The sequence below is a fragment of the Rattus norvegicus genome, chromosome 6, assembly GCF_021556685.1.
Source record: "Rattus norvegicus strain SHRSP/BbbUtx chromosome 6, alternate assembly SHRSP_T2T, whole genome shotgun sequence".
Taxonomy (NCBI): Eukaryota; Metazoa; Chordata; class Mammalia; order Rodentia; family Muridae; genus Rattus; species Rattus norvegicus.
Window position 1 is genome coordinate 95,591,050 of NC_141539.1, and position 16,974 is coordinate 95,608,023.

The window sequence follows — 16,974 nt, forward strand, 5'->3', positions numbered from 1 at the left end:
GCTGACGGAAAATTCCTCAGGCTTATTTCAAGCAACCCTCATCTTTTTTCTTAAGGCAGAATGCTTTTCTTTTAAAAATCCTAGGGCTAGAGAGATAGCTTAATGAATTGAATGTTGTCTCTTCTTCTGGAGGACCCAGGTTCAATTCCTAGCACCCACACAGCAGCTCAAAAATGTTTATAACTCCAGTTTCAGGGGATCCAATACCTTTATACAGAGAAGTGTGCAAACAAAACACCAATGGACACAAAGTAAAAAAAAAAAAAATCATTTTAAAAAGTGTACAATAAAATACACATAAGACCTCCTTTGGTGCCAGAACTCCATTTAGGTCACCATGAATGAACACCTCATGACCTTTATCTCTTCTGTGTCCCTCTTGTCCTTCAGTGTCTGTTCCCACCATCTGCTGCTGAGTCCTCCCTGCCTTCCAAAGCCTTGAAAGATCAAGTACCTAGGCTCTGGAAATGAGAATATCTCAGCGGCAAATCGGCCACTCCTGCCATCTTGTATTGTATACTGTGCAAATGTTCAGAAGGCAGGACCATGTCCCCATTTCACCTTTCTCTGACAAGTTCTTTCCTCTCAGAGGCTCTCACACCCACTCCAGTGGGATATTAGAATATCCGGTCTCTACTCCACCTGAGACCATTTAGTTCCCAAATAAAAGACACACATACACGTCTTTATAATTATAATAACCCTTAAAGCACTAGAGCTGGGCAGATATTGACCCGCTATGCTATTTTGTCTCCTTCCCTGTCAAAATCCAAGATACTGTTTGCTATGTTCTGCCTGGGACTTTCCTACTCCAACAGACTGACCCTCGTGGCCACCGGCTCATGATGCACCTACCCCATGGCGGCTTCCTTCTTCCTCTCTTCTTCTCTCCTCCTCTAACTGTGACCCCTCAGCCTGATAATTCCAACTCCACCTCTCTTTATTTCCCCCAGTAATTGGCTGTCACCAGCTTTATTCAACCAATAGTTTCAAAATGAGGAGCAAGGTTTACACAACAAAGGTGGGTATGTGGTGAGGATCTGCTCATTCCTGAGGTACAGAATTTAGCCTTTGAATACAAACAGCACCAAACCAACCAGGAGAGGCTCTCACGCCCGGTCCTGTGAGATGTTAGAGGAAGCAGGAGCAGTAATAGAGAGAAAGGCATGTAGGTTGTAAGGCATTATCCCAGACAAAAGGCAGTACTATCAGTCGGGGTAGAAATCTCAGCTCGCATCCTGACAAATCACAACAGGACAACATGGTTCCATGGTTTAATGAGAGTAGAAGAGTAGACGAGGAGAGGAGTAAAGGCCGGCCATGAGCACGTGGAGGGAAGGGGGGAAGGGAATGGGGAGAGAAGCGACAAAGGAGAAGCGGGGAAGAGGGCAAGAGCAAGAGGGAAGAGAGTGAGGAGGGGCCAAGCAGACCCTTTTACAGTGAGTCAGGCATGCCTGGCTGTTGCCAGGTAACTGTGGGGCGGAGCATGCCTGGCTGTTGCCAGGTAACTGGGGGTGGAGCTTAGACAGAATGCCAATACCACCTACCACAGGGAACCTTGGCTCACAACAGAGTAGAGCTGAGGCTCCTCCACACTCATTCAGCTTGCATAGCCACTGGAGAAACATTCCTAACTGCTGTTAAGTACTGGTTCTGCCAGGGCCTTTCTTTCTCCCCTGGCATTCAGGGAGTGCAGACAGGTAACATGAACCGATCCCTCCCAGAAGGAACAAAGGAAAATAGACATTGTAGCCAACAGGGCTAGAGGCACTGGTTAGAAGAGACCTTTTGGATAGCAGTGATTAAAGTCATTCCAATTGTAGAAAAAAAAAATCCATCCCGATCCCCACGGCACAAAAAGCCATGCTTAACACCGGCACCTTGGTTCTTGCCCTTTGAAACGTCCCCCAGCCATGTTTTCCCTCCGGTGGTTGTCTGGTTCACCAGAAGCTATTGTGATTGATTGTCACCATCGAACTCATCTGGGTTACTGTCGGTTCAACTGAAGCGCGACACTCTTAACGCATATCAGAAAAGTCCCAAGTCCCTTGAGGAAGCAGAAATTCTTCCTTGAGAAACTCACACACTGGTAAACACACACATAAAAAATGTTAATGTGATAATTGCTAGAGAAGCTAATTGCTGTCTTAAAGTCCTCTGGGAGTGTATAGATGGAGCAATGGACTCTGTATGGAAAGCCAAGGTGGAGGTTTCTGTAAGCTGGCAGGGTAGAGACAAACAGAAGTTGGTCAAGATGAATCTGGGGTCATGGCTCAGTTTGTGGCCTGTGGGACTAGCCCACTTGGTCCAAGTTTAAGCCCATCCATGGCTTCCTAACTACATACCTTGTTTAGTTACTTGGTGATTTGAGGCCTCATTTTCCTCATCCAGTACAAAACTCACAGGTCCTGCCTCTCAAGTTTTCATCAGAAGAACTGAGTTAAAACACGGAGCACACAAATAGCTCCTGTCCGGTGACTAATCACCCAATAGGCAGTAGCCATTATTGTTGTTGTAATTGTTTTTCACTGAGTCGGCAGCAGGAAAGAGATTCCCGGACTCTGAGAGATCTAGAGTCTGTCTGAGCTTAAGAGATGGATGACAGTGTCGTTATCATTTTTTAACAACATCAAGGCTACTGTGTAGGTGCCAGATCTAAGACTCTTTGCATATGTAATTGCATTTTTTTCTCAAAACAATCCTGAGACTCGAGATGATTTGCATTGGAATATTAATAACACCTTAAAGAACACGAATTAAGGGAGAAATGCATGCTCCGAGAGCAATGGAGCTACGCAGATGACGCATTTACCATCCAAAGAGGAGGCAGAAGGAAAGGGAATTACAAAACAGTGAGTTAAGCTGCTGTCCTTCCCAGACATGATCTTGTCTTCTTTCATTGTATCTGGTTTAGTTTACTTGGTGTGCCTCTGCATCTGTGTTCTCGGAGCAGAGGAAACGCCCCTGGCTAGCTCTGGTCCCACCACTCATACCCAGCCCAGGAAACATTTCTGATGGGTGGGCAAGGGTCTAGAATTTGAGTCTGATGTCTGCTAAGCCTAGCTGAAAGATGTTCGAGCACCAGGCTCTGTGATAGGAACTTGGGCACATAATCCACAGAACTTCCTGAATCACAAGTGATTAGTCCCAATTTACAGGTGAGTCCTGGGGACAGTAAGCAGGGCAGGGCAGGGCAGAGGCACAGGAGCAGGGAGTTACATGGCAGAGTCTGAGCCCCGCCTAGAGTGGGATAAGTTTGGGTGGAAGAAACTGAACAGCCTTGGAAGCCAAGCTAAGGCTATGGGAAGCTAACAAATGACAGGCTCTCTTTCCTCCCCCATGGCTTTATGAAAACCCACCCACAACAAATACAGGCTGCCACAGGCTTTGCACACAGCACCTAAAGGAGATGACAGGTGTGGCCACAGAGTTCAGAGAGGGCCCTACTTGTCAAGCAGACAAAGGGATGTCTTCTGAAATCCTCCCAATAAATATTCTCAATGAGCCCTACTCATATAGAAAATATTTTTAAAGGTTTAATTAATTTTATCTTACATGTATGAGTGCTTTGCTTGCCTGTGTGTCTATGCACCTCAGGTATGACTGGTGCCCTTAAAGGTTAGAACGTATAGATCCTCTGAAGCTGAATCGACAGATGGTTGTGAGCCACCATGTAGGTGCTGGAAATTGAACTTGGTTCTTCTGGGAGAACAGCCAGTGCTCGTAACCACAGAGCCATCTCTCAGTCCCAGAGAATACTAGAATGCTATTTTCAATAACTGTTCACGGCCCGTGTGTGCATAGTCCTTGCCATTTGACTGATGTTTGTCATGCACTGTAAAGTGCCCTCAAAACAAAGAACAAGTCCCTTAACATGTAAGTGTGTGCCTGTGTGCCTCTGTGTGTGTGTGTGTGTGTGTGTGTGTGTGTGTGTGTGTGTGTTCATGCATATCTTTATGGGAGGGTACACACATGTTTGTAGATATATAAGGGAAGGCCAAAGGACAACTTCCAGTATCCAGTATGATTTTTCAGGGGCCATCCTTGTATTTTGAGTCAAGGTCTCTTATTGGCCTGGAACTCACCAAGTAGGCTATACTTTCTGGCCAGACAGGGATCCACCCACCTCTGTCTTTCTCATGCTGGGATTGGAAGCATGCAAAGCATGTTTGTTTTGTTTTGTTTAAAATAATATTTCTCGTGTGTGCATGAACAACCTATTCCCATCTTTTTTTAAACATGTGTTTTGAGGACCCAACACAGGTGTCCCCCTCGCCCCCAAGCTCGCACAGGACTCAACTCCACCTTTAACTTTTCTTAGTTTGTTTGCAGACAGGGTCTGTCTATGTAGTCCTGGCTGTTCCAAGCTAGCCTTGAACTCAGACATCTGCCCGACTTTGCCTCCAAAGGCATGCTCCACTATACCCAGGATTAACCCCTGATTTGAAGAACGTTTTGTGATTCTGCCCCTGCTCACCTCTCTGCCTTCGTATTACTATACCCCCCCCTAAGGTAGTCCAGCCATCCTGACCCAGACTCTTCTCTGCCAGCACTGAGTTTTCTCTAGAAAACAAACCACTCTGCACCTACTATCCTCCTGATGTGTGACAATTCCTCCAGGAAACAACTGCTCTAAAGAGTGTGTTTGTCTGGACTTGACCAAGGTAGCAATTCTGCCTTCTTTTCCATGGAGTCCTTTGCCCTCAACACCACAGCACAACTAACACTCAGTAACTTTGTCAGATGAATGAACAAGTGATTAATAAGGGGACGATGTTCTGACTTCATGTTCCATGCCCCTTGTTGGCCTTGGTCTTCCTTCCAGGGTGCTCACTCTGTCTACCTAATCCTAGACCACCACCAATGACTTGATCATATCATTACCACTACCAACACCACTACCAGCAAGACTCATGGCTAGTACCAATGAAATAGTCCAGAAAATCATGGTTGGTTCTGTTATTTCCTTTTCAAACCCAACACGTACATGTAAATGGACCAGCCTGGAAAGAGGGACAGGTAAGGCATCCTAACAGGCACTTTAGTACAACAGCAGAGTCTAGAGCAGTGGGGTGGAATGTATGCATGCAGCTTGTGTGTTTGTGATACGGCAACTCGAAGCTACAGGTACTCAACTTATGATCCATAAAAGGAACAGCATGTGGGACTATGGTATCAGCCTATGAAAGGGTCAGCCCTAAATGACCAGATGGAGGGGTTCAGAGGTGGTCTGCTCAGCAGGCCACACTTGGGGGTCACTTATCAACAGTGATAATTAATTTAGCAGCATGACTACTGACACCTACGAACAATCCAGATCTTCCAAACCCTGTGCGAGGTGCTTTCCAAAGACAGTCTCAATTATTTCTTACATCATCCCATAGCCTTGAAAGCTTACTATTCCTGTTTTGTAGAGAAGGAAACCAAGGTACAAAGAAGCTAAGTAGCTTGTATGAGATTACCCAGTTAAGTGGTGAACCCAGAAATTGAACCCAAGAATCCCCACATCAGAATTCCACCCAAAGTAGAATGACTCAGAACCTAGCCAATCATTAATGGCCCCCACAAGTATTGTGAATAGACGGCAGAAGCATCACAGAGCATTTGATTTTACAATGTGATTTTCACAGTTAGGGTCGCCATGCATGGTTGGGCAGGCTACCTGGTATTGGAGGATACTCTTCACCCAGCATGGAGGATGTCAACCGTGTGCTTTCTCCATCTCCATGTGTGCTGTGAAAGGCATTTACAAATGTACAAACATGAGGAAGGTTCAACATGAAGGGGAATAGTTTCAGCTGTCCTTCCTCTTTCTCTATTACACATTGTGTGAGGCCCCTTAAATGTCCTCCATTCTTATGCCTTTAAACTAATATGAAGACCAGATGCTCTCTAAATGAAGATCTAAATGTGAAGTTTTCGCTGTGACTAAAAGGGGGGGGGGTGTAGAAATGATCAATTGGCAGCCACAGTACGGTAAAAGGCAGGAACATTTCCCAAAATGTCCCTTCCCAACTAAGTCTCTCTGCGGCCCCTCTCAGCCTCCGTTACTCCATTCCAACGACTTCAGTGTCCTTTAGCTTGCCGTAGTTCTCCCAAATATGCCTTCTGCCCCACTTCCTGGGTTGCGTAAATATTTTCTTCCATCTTCCTTACACCTAGCTTTACATACTCATCCAACACATATTTTTCCAAACACTTGAAGTAGAAGCGGTAGTGACCAAGATGAGTGGCTCGTCCTTACATCCAAAGTGCTCAGCATCCAGAGGAGGAACTAGACCATGAGTTCTCCCAGAAACCTCCATCATCATTCTTTCTTCCACAACTGGAGGAAGACTTCTGCTTCGGAAGTTCCATTGGCGTCTATCCTTAACAGGCAACCAGCACTGTGAAATGCCTACAGCCAAACCAGCCCAAAGCACAGAGATGTCAACAATATTTGGAAATCCAATAAATCAGTAAATTTCTCCAACACATTCACATGTCCCCTTGAGTTCATTTTGTGAGGAGACAGGAAATGGTTCACCTAAAGGCTCAGTGGGTTTTAGTTCAGTCTTGCCTGGTCCGTGCCATCATAGTCCATGTTCTCTCCAGGATTCAGGGAGTCTGAACAGCACCAGTTAGAACCTAGTTGACCAAATCTTATATTTCATTGAAACTCACTGATGTGTTTGGCTTGAACCCAAATGCTGTGCACAATGTGAAATTTCCAGAGACGTAAAGTAGCAAATCAGGGACCCACAACAGGAGGAAAAACTGGTAGAACTCCTCTACCAAGCACATCAAGTCCCTGATGATGATCATGTTCTGTGCTGAGATTAAAGGGATCTCTGAAACACTGGGAGCTCAGTGCAAGAGCCCCTGGCACAGGGCTCCAAGCACAACATGTTAAACATGCTGGCCGATGAGAAAGTTTTGTTGGTTTGGACATCACGAGAGTCTTGTTGCTTTGTTCTGGAGATGCAGCCCAGGCAGGCTCAGTGGCCTTGTCCTTGGAATGGCTAACTATTGTCCCATTGATGACTCCACTAAAGGAGCAAAGCTGTTAGATGACCTCATCTTCCATGGCATCAGCACTAAAGAAAAGGACTGTATGCTCAGGCTTTGGTCCGTGATTACCTAGAAATTTTGCTGAATTTTCACCTCAGAAATTGTAAGCAAAACATCCCATGGCTCTGATCCCTGCATCCCTTGCAAAGTCTACACAAATCCTTAGAGTTCTAAGGCAGCACATCTCCCCAGTTTGTTGCTATGGAAAGAGTTGATCTGTATTACCTGTGTGACTGTCTTGCCAACGGGAACTGGAGTATCAGGCCATGTGTGACCAGAGGCTCGCAGCACATGAGGTCATTAGGTTTAGAAGAATGGAATGCTTGATGGTGCCACCCTGCTCCTGCCTTTCTCAGCATCCCTGCTAGGTTTGACTTAGCCGTGAGCAGTTCAGCAAAACTATGAGACATTTCTCTTGCAGAGCATTTCTTACAGGGCTCGGTTGCTTGGAGGAAAGGTGTGTTGCCTGGCTTTTGTGGAATGCCCCTTTTGCATATTAGTGAGATGCTCAAGGTAAAACTCAGACTGAAGATCTCAACCATATTTGTAGTCCACAGGAAAATGGGACAAAAGGATAACATTTATAGAATGAGAGTATCTTCTCCTTTCGTTCCACTTGTGTATTAGCTGTCCTCCCTTTCTTGTAATAACTTCTCATCATATGCACTTTTCAAAGGATTTTTCCTTTGTTTTTAATGCATTGAGTTATGTAAAGTTGTTTCACTAAATCCAATAGAAAGTCTCATTCCCAACTCTGACAGTTGAGCTATAAAGATTCATGCAGAAACCTAGATTATGCCGGAAACCACAGATGCAGGGACAACCATGTTGGTTGGCATCATAGCCTTTATTTGCCAAACCAAAATGGCTTCCCTTGCAACATGCCATAGAGGTCTTCAGCCCTCAGCTGAGGTGCTCACAATGGGCACCCGATCACCAGGGCTTCAATCCAGCACCCACTGGTACTTCAGGTCTGTTTCTGGAGACTGTCATATCAACTTGGTGCCCGCTTCTAATGGTGTGATAATGAACAAATGCCTAGTTTTTGGTTTTGGTTATGGCAAGGCCTGTGGTTGGCAGTGAAAAAGTAAGGTGGGCATAGAGTTTTGGAGAGAGGAGAAAGAGAAAAGGGGAGAAGAACCAAGATGGACCCAGATCTGTGTGGCCTTAATGGACCATGGGTAATTATGAATATTTCATAAGGGATGGAATTTTATAGGACAATTTGTCTTATCTAGGTGGGCAGTTTATATCAATATTAATCGGCTCTGAGTTTATCGTGTGGATGTTTTATGGGGGGAGGATTTACTGATATAAATCTGATTAATAAATTACAAGCTTATTGAGTTTTGATTTTAACGGGTTACTAGGAGTTGTGACTATAGCCACAGGGGCCAGATGCTGGGGATGAGAGTCCCAAGAGGGTGGCTGCTGCCAGACTCAGAGAGTAGCTGGTGGCAGTGTGGGATGGAGATTGGAAACTTAACAAGTTGGGTTGAGACGCTTTGCTGATTGAAAATGAAAATACCCTGCAGATGCCATGTGGCCCGGTGACCCGCCAGTTCCAACAATAGCATTGGCGCCTTTTGTTTTCTAATATTTATTACAATAATTATTTATTTACTTACTTATTTTTGAGACAGGGTGTCTTAGTTAGGGTTTTCATTGCTGGAAAGAGATACCATGACCAAGGTGACTCTTATAAAGGACACTGTTTAATTGGGGATGGCCTACTGGTTCCGAGGTTCAGTCCATTATCGTCATAGTGGGAGGCACGGCAGCGTCCAGGCAGGCCTGGCACTGAGCCATCTACATCTTGTTCCAAAGGCAAGCAGATGAAGACTGGCTTCTGGGACGATAGAGGAAGGTCTCAAAGCCTACCCCCACAGTGACACACTTCCTCCAAGAAGGCCACACCTCCTATTAGTGCCACTCCCTGGGCCAAGCATATTCAAACCACCACACAGGGTTTCTCTGTGTAGCCCTGGCTGTCGTGGAACTAGCTCTGTAGACCAGACCAGCTTTGAACTCAGAGATCCACCTGGCTCTACTTCCAGAGTTCTGGGGTCCAAGGCGTGTACCACCACTACCCAGTTTGCAGACTTGTGGGTTTTAAAGTTAGGCATTTGTAGCAAGGCACAGTGATATGTACCAGTTGTCTGTGGTACTTAGGAGGCTGGGCCAGGTAGCCACCAGGTAGCCAGCTCAGGACTTTCAGAACACACAAGAAGACTGTCTCAAAAAAAATTGTTTTTAAAAGGAAGAACAACATTTAAAGTTTTAGGCCTGCTACTAAAGGAATCTATCAAATGCCTAACATTCTTGTTTGCACATTGTTGTGGCTGTTTTCCAATCTTTTGGCTAGTTATGCCCTGTAAGCCACATAGATGTTTACTTCCTATTAACTAAGTCCCATGTAAATTGGAAATGACAATATACAGAGTATGTGTTCCTGCAAAATGAGTTACAGGACAGCATTAGTACTTAGAAATTGAGCCTGCTACTGTGGAGAGCATGTGTTAAGACCACTAGGTACGTCTAAGCTCTTTCTTCAGAGTGATAAGAGCCAGTCCCTTGCCTTCTGCCCCCTCTTGTTTATGCTGAGCTGTCTCTCCTTTATTCGTTTGATTAACCTACAATTCACTCAAATTTTGAATTAAGCATCAACTTTGGTGGAGGAGTTTGAGGAAACAGAATAAGTGTGAAATGGTGAAAACCCTTGCTACTTACTAGATAAGCTATTATCTCTGTGTACAAAGAACTGTATTTAAGAGTTATCTAAATCATGTGTAATTCAGTTACAATAAATGATACTTACATGGCACTTATGGTATATCCAAAACTCTTCTATGTGCTTGACATTTATTATTGTGTGTCTGTACCCTCATGGCCATCTTACCAAGTGGCCACTATTATGATCCCATTTACGCAAAGTGAGACTGGGGCATGGAGAAGTCAACTAATGGAGAAGCTCCTAACAGCAAGGCAAGGACCTGATTCCAGGTAACCAGTTGGTCACCAGGCCCAGGCTCTGCATCTGAACGTTTTCTGTAAAATCAAAATATTATAGCCTTAGGGTCATCTCAGGTAGCAGTCCACTGGACATCGTGGTTCTTGAGTAGAACTTGAAGGATAATGAAACGTTATCCCAGAAAGAAGAGGGAATAGCACTAGTAAAGCTGGGGTTAAAAAAGGAAGCTGGCACGAGAGGGAGAATATGAGGAAACCTCTAGACAGAACCCTAAGCCCTCTGGTTAAACACAAATCCATAGACGCATAGGCAGGGTTATCAGTCGGTGATTGACTCTTTCATGAATTGATATTGTTCAGCATCACAGGGACGTTTAGAAAGCATCAGTCCCAAGCTCCCCTGATTCTATTAGCAGAGTCTTAGGATACAGAAGGTTGAAGAGACTCCAGCTTCCCATACATAGGGCAGAGCTAGAAAAGAATTCAGTTCTTCTGACTCATCCTGCAAAGTCGTTTACAATGTTCTGAACTATCCTGGAAGATCCCCGGGTAGAGGCATTGACTTCAGCCTGCGAGAGGGAGACTGTGGCAAGGTGACCTGTGAGGCATTATTGCAAATCCCACGCAAGGCACAAGAAGCCAGTGTAAAAGGCAACATTTTCCAGAAAGGATTACCAGAGCTCTGAAGGAACATCGATAATAAAGGAAGGGTCCAAGGTGCCTCCAAGCTGGCAAGCTTCGAGAGAAATAGAGACGCCGGTAAAAGTGCCACTTGGGCATAGAAGTAATCAACCTGTGAGGGGGCGGTGACCTTATTATAATCTGTCCTACGATAAATAGATTTCCACATCCTTTGCCATTTCCACTTTAAATACAATTTTATGACCTAAAATTGTGAGTAGGCCACCTAAGTTTTTTGGGTTTTTGTTTGTTTGTTTGTTTGTTTGTTTGTTTTCTGGAGCTGAGGACCGAACTCAGGGCCTTGGGCTTGCTAGGCAAGCACTCTATCACTGAGCTAAATCCCCACCCCCACCCCTTAAGTTTTTTTAAAAAAATGAAACCAGTCAGAATACGCAGATGATCCCGTGCGGCATTCGCTTGTTTCAAATGAGAGCGGTTCCTACTGACAGGGCTGAGAAAGACTGAAAGCCAAGACGCTAGAGGCAGGGCTATCCGTGCTTGTTGTTTACGGGCTACATGACTTAAAATCAAGATCATTATCTTGGCTTCCTTCCCATAGACCAGGAGTGCTTGCTGTTTGAAAAGCTGTGGAACACATTGTACCTGACACACAGCGTGAGCTCACAGAGCCCCAGCTCTTTCTGCTGTTGCTGCTGTCACTGCTCTGGTTGTGACCCCATTTTCCACCCAATCTGTAACAGGTGTGTGTGTTTCCCATGTCATTTTGCAAACGATCAGCACACCTAATGTCTGAAAAGTTTCTTCAGCAAAGTTGCAAGATCTTGGCTTGGCCTTCAGTCATTTGACTAATTTGTTGCAGATACCTGGTAACAGAAAGTTCCAGAACAAAGAGGCAGTGCGAGTACAGTCTCCTTGTTTTATCTGTCATCATAGACATTAGCTGTTTAAGCTGAAGGTCTCAACAGTGGGGCCACTGGGCAAGAATCCCATCAGCTCTGTGAGACCAGGGACTTTCAGGACTGTAGGACTGAGCTGTTACAAGAATTCATGCCATTTCTAAGAGGCTGAGGGGAAGCGGGGTCCATACTCTGGGACACCGAGGGGAAGTGGGGGTTCACACTCTAGGACACTGAGAGGAAGGAGGTGTCAATACTCTAGGACACCGAGCTGTCGCAGGATGTGCTTTCTGAGGAGATGTAACAACACCCACAATGTCCTGAGTTAATGGTGAGGTCACTGGCTGCCTTCCTTTTCTACAATAAAGATATCCTAGGTGTTGCGGCTGCTTTACAACTCTCTGGGGTATCAGAATAACCTTAGCACGAAAATGTCCAGCTGTTGGTTTCCTCTGAAGCCACATTATAAAAAGATGAGACAACGTTTCTGGATCTGTGGAGGAGGAAGCCTCTGATCCCTGGTGGCATTGTGCAAATGACACCAGCTTGATCCCTGTCCCTGTTCCAGGAGACAACCTTGAGGGTCCTTCAAATTCATATCAGCTGCAATGACTCTCCTATCTTTCCTCAATTCCTGCAAAACAAAGTGAGGCTTGGGTTACATAAGGTAGATAGAAAGAAAGTCCTGAGAGCCAGGGGCCATTGGAAAGAAGATTCGAGCTGACTATTTTCACCCCTATTTTCTTTATTAGTTATCATGTTCTCTGGCATGGAAATAAAGATGATGATGACAATGATGAGAGTGATGGTGGTGATGGTGATGATGATGGTGATGATGGTGGTGGTGATGGTGGTAGTGACGATGATGGTAGTGATGGTGGTGATGATGATGGTGATGATAATGATGATGGTGATGGTGGTGGTGGTGGTGATGATGATGATGATGATGATGATGATGATGATGATGATGATACTATTCCTTGTAATTTGGTTTTAGACATTTTAAAAGATGGATTCCCATTGGATCCTAACAAAACTAGCATGAGGAAAAGCTGAAAATTAAGATAGAACATTCTGCAGTCTCTATTTGATTACATAACAAAAATTAGAAATTAGAAATACAAGGAGCAGAATACCCCCAACCCCTGCACACTTACCTAGGATTTGCAGAAATGAAACCCAGTGGGGGATGATAGCTTTTTCATCCCTGAAGACACAGTGATGTGAGTGGCTGGAAATCTCCCAAAATGAGAGCCTCAGATCCCCAAAAGTCATTATCATCAAAGACTGTTCCCAGCCCCAACTCTGATAAGCCATTCCCTACTCCTGTGAGGTCTCCAGAGAGTTCTGGCTACTTCAAACAGTAGAGAATTAAATCAAAGAGGCTCTCGGATTCTAGAAGATCAGAGGTGCAGCCTCAGAATCTATCTCAGGAACAATGGAAGCTCACAAAGTCCCTCACACACCACATAAACAGCTTGATTCAGGTGTTACCATCTCCAGGGACCACACATCAGTGCCATTGTTCCTGACAGTGGAGGTCACTGCTGCTGAAAGGAACCCTCGAGTGTACAGGCTTCCTGGTCCAAACCCAGGAAAGGATTCAAATAACCGAGATCTAGAAAGTGAAATCGCTCACCTCCCTTCCCGCCCCACCCTACCTGCTCCCACTCTACTAGGAATCAGGTATAAAGAATACAATTTTTATGGGTTTTTTTTTAAGTTTTGAATCTCTACAATGTTATTCATTCTATTTGCAGATGGGAAAGACAGATTTGGGAGAAGTTAAGTGATTCCGGGAGGTCGCACTGAGAGTATCTATTACTGTGTGTGAGTACCTGCTGCTTCTTACAATGGTTGGTTAATGGTTAGTTTGCTGCTTGGGCATGTGGGGATAGCTGAATAGATGGCTATTTCATTGGTTGGTTGGTTGGTCGATTTCATCCTTGTTTTGGTGTTGACTTTGCCAATGAACTTTCTTATTTTTCCAATAAACTAACAAGAGCCTCTGGTATCCAGGCAGGTAAAAGTGAGGTGCTCGTTTGGGCGGAAGCTGAGGAAAAGTGGGGTCTCCCTGCTGGCCTCAGTCCTTCCACCAGAGAGATAAAGCACACCACTGAGGACAGAAAAGTGCAGCTTCCAGGCTCACAAAGAGGTGGCCACTGCCGACTCCTTCCCGGTCAGTATCCCCGAGCTCAGGGACTGAAAAATTACTCCAAGTTCACTGTTCATCTGCAGTTCTGTGGATTAGCCATGGTCCAGCATTTCTCAAAATAAGTTCCCAGATACGAATGCATGATAAATGAGTCAAAATCAAAGTCAGACTTCTCAACTTAGTGAAGAATATGGAAAATAACAACAGGCTTGTAAAAATTAAAGACATGTCATACAGAAGGCCTCTCAGGCTATTCTGACATACCAGTGACTTCATGATCTCGGAATCTTAGTATCTTAGTATTCACTATCTAGTCTCTCAGTTATCTCACTAAAGAAATGTTTAGAATTTTCCAACTGTTTGACTAGAGAGCTGTGTTTTAGGTTGTACCGCTAAGGAAGAGTCTCTCTTCTACTTCTTGGTAGTGGAGTGGTCTTCAGTGCCTGCTCCAATGACACTAATTCTAACAAGGAAAATGTCTTGCTTCTCACTCAGCTATTTTGCATCTAACAGTTATTGTAAAGCTTGTTAATCCTGAGGAAAGTCTCCCTAGAGAGTCCAGACCCCGTAAGCCCTCTATCCTGAAGGATCTGCTTTGTGGGGTAACATTTATGAGCGAGGTGGGAAAACAGACGTGGTACCCTACAAGCCAGAGTCCTCTAGGACTAACAACAGCAGTTGCAGCTTTTAATTACAAGAGGTGATGGAGGGAACAGCCTGCTTCCAGCCTCAATCCTTTTAAGCATAAGAGAATTTTGCAATCGAAAAAGTACCCTCACTAGGCAGTGTGTGGAGGGAGCAGTCAAAGACAGTTCTACCCAGAAGTGGGTCTCAGGACAGGCTGTGCCACAGCTGATCTATAACCTCGTAGAACCCATAAATCTCTTTGAGCCTGTGTCAAGATGAGGAAGAAAGTCTGGCTGTGGTGGCGTAAGCCTTTTATCCCAGCACTGGAGAGGTAAAGAGGTAGATGGATCTCTGAGTTTGAGACTAGCCTGGCTTACAGAGGAAGTTCAGGATAGCCAGAGGTAAAAAAGGGAAAGCCTATCTGGAAACAAAACAACAAATGAGGATGAGGAAGAAAATAAATGAGGTCGTGTGAAGATGTGTTTTTGAAGTAACTGGATTGTAGTGAACCCTCAATACATGTTAGCTATGATGGCCACCACCGTGGTCATCATTGAAGCATGGGAAATGGACTCTGGGGAGGTGATTCGGTTTTGGTTTTTGTTTTTTTGTGGGGTTTTTTTGAGGGGGTTGTTTTTTGTTTGGTTGGTTTTTGGTTTTTTGGGTTTTGGGGTTTTTTTGTTTTGGGGGGTTTTGTTGTTTATGTTTTTTGTTTTGGTTTTTTTGTTTGTTTTTTTTTTGTTTGTTTTGTTTTTTGTTTTTTCGAGATGAGGTTTCTCTGTGTAGCCTCAACTGCCCTGGAATCACTCTGTAGACCAGGCTGACCTTGAACTCAGAGAGTCGCCAGCCTCTGCCTTGTGCTGGGGTTAGAGCCACATGCCATCACATCCAGCGAGGATGTGGACTTTTTGACTTCGTTGCCATTTTCTTTCTGATATCAACCCTGCTTCTGGCCAAATTAGTCTTCTCTTTCTTCCTAACAAAACAACCTCTGCTGGTCTTTTACTGCAATCCCTCTCCCTGGGCAGCAGCTCCATTAATCATTACAGTACTACCAGACACGCATTAGTGAAAATATCTCGTGATATCATGCCAACTTAGAGGAAACAGGAAATGAAATTACAGCTCTACGGTCACGACGTTGTAAAAAGAACTCAACTATGAACCTAGAGACAGTTCGTGTTGTTCAAGGGACAAGCAGGCACGTGCTTTAAATGCCAAGCGTTTGTTAAACGATGCTTCGTGTCCAATGATAGTTCACATTCCGTTTACCTCAGTTCATTAGCTGAGTTGCCGCAAAGCGTAAAGCTTCACTGCGGTGAATTCAGCCCACCAATCACCATGCAAGCAACAAACATATGCCATGATCCTTGACCAGTCATGGCTGCCTTCCAAGTCTCTCTGTGACTGGTCAATTCATGCAGAGACAGTGAAGTATGAGGTTACGTAGCTGTCTTATCTCTCAGTGATGAGCCCACATGGCCTGGTTTTGAGTGTATGATACCAAGTAGAAATTGGTCAGCCATGATGGAAGGGTAGCCAAGAAAGGAGCGGAAGTCAGTGGGAAGGACTGTGAGCTGACGTTCAGCTGAGTTATTAAGAGATTTCTGGCTGTAGGACTGATAAGAAATATTACGGTAAATAACTCTCTGGTAAACTGTTTCCGTTTCTGTTTCCCTATGTTTCCAACATTTAGAGGTTTTACATCTTTTAACAAGAAATAAAGACTGCAGAATCCCCACCCCCATTGATCATCATAGTCACTCTGCAAGTTTTGGCTTGAGTGACAGATGCTCTTTTCAGTCCTACACTATCACATGGCAACACCCGCCCAGGTGCTTGTCAACCTGTGATGCTCCTGGGAAGTCTGGAGCCTCCAGGAGGTGAGGCAGAGTGAAAGCATTTATGCCCCTGCAATGCGCCCATAAAGGAGAGAGTGAACAGCTCCTAGTTCTCTCCTGCTTCCTGGCTGCCCCATTCTGTATTCCCTGCCATGATGGAAAATACAGCAAAACAACATGTTCATTAAAACCATAGCCAACCCGAACTAGTTCCTCTAAGATTACCACATTTAAAAATACCCAGCAATTAGCACACATTACTTTTTTGACCTCAAAGAAAATATTTACAAACAACAACGACCACCCCTCACACTTGGTCTACACTGCTCCCTGGAGAGCAGAAGAGCCCTTGACTTTTGTTGGTGTCCATTCAGGTTCGTCAAGCAAAACTAGAATCAGATGTCTTTTTGCCCGTAGCCCTACCCAAGTTTATGAGTCATTGCCTGTAATCTTTAAACTTATCTTCTTATATAGCGTATATCTGTGTTCTCTCACTCAACCCTGAAGCCCTGTGCAGGTAAATCTTTTAGCCCAGTTTCTTAAAAGCCTGTCAGCACCTGCTAAAGGAAATTACCAAAGGGTCAAGGAACATACCAGCTGACATTAGGACACATTTTAGTAAACTGTATGTTAAATGATATAAGCAGTCTACACATTTAAATTACAATTTCATTTTTTTTCTCCAAATGACATAATTATTGAGACTCTAGAAGGTCCTGAGCCTTAGTAGGTACACTCTCTGGTTTCCATAGTAACAGCAATGCAGCCTCAGAATCTTAACACATTTCTCTGG

At 44.6% G+C, this 16,974-nt stretch overlaps 1 long non-coding RNA gene across 1 annotated transcript in view; it reads left to right on the plus strand.

The window, feature by feature from the left end:
* LOC148005294 (uncharacterized) overlaps window positions 1-16,974 on the plus strand; it is a 137,413-nt gene that overhangs the window by 87,757 nt on the left and 32,682 nt on the right. Inside the window, exon 3 of the long non-coding RNA XR_015623097.1 lies at window positions 13,319-13,388. This is a non-coding gene — a long non-coding RNA (uncharacterized LOC148005294). The remainder of the gene's footprint in view (window positions 1-13,318; window positions 13,389-16,974) is intronic.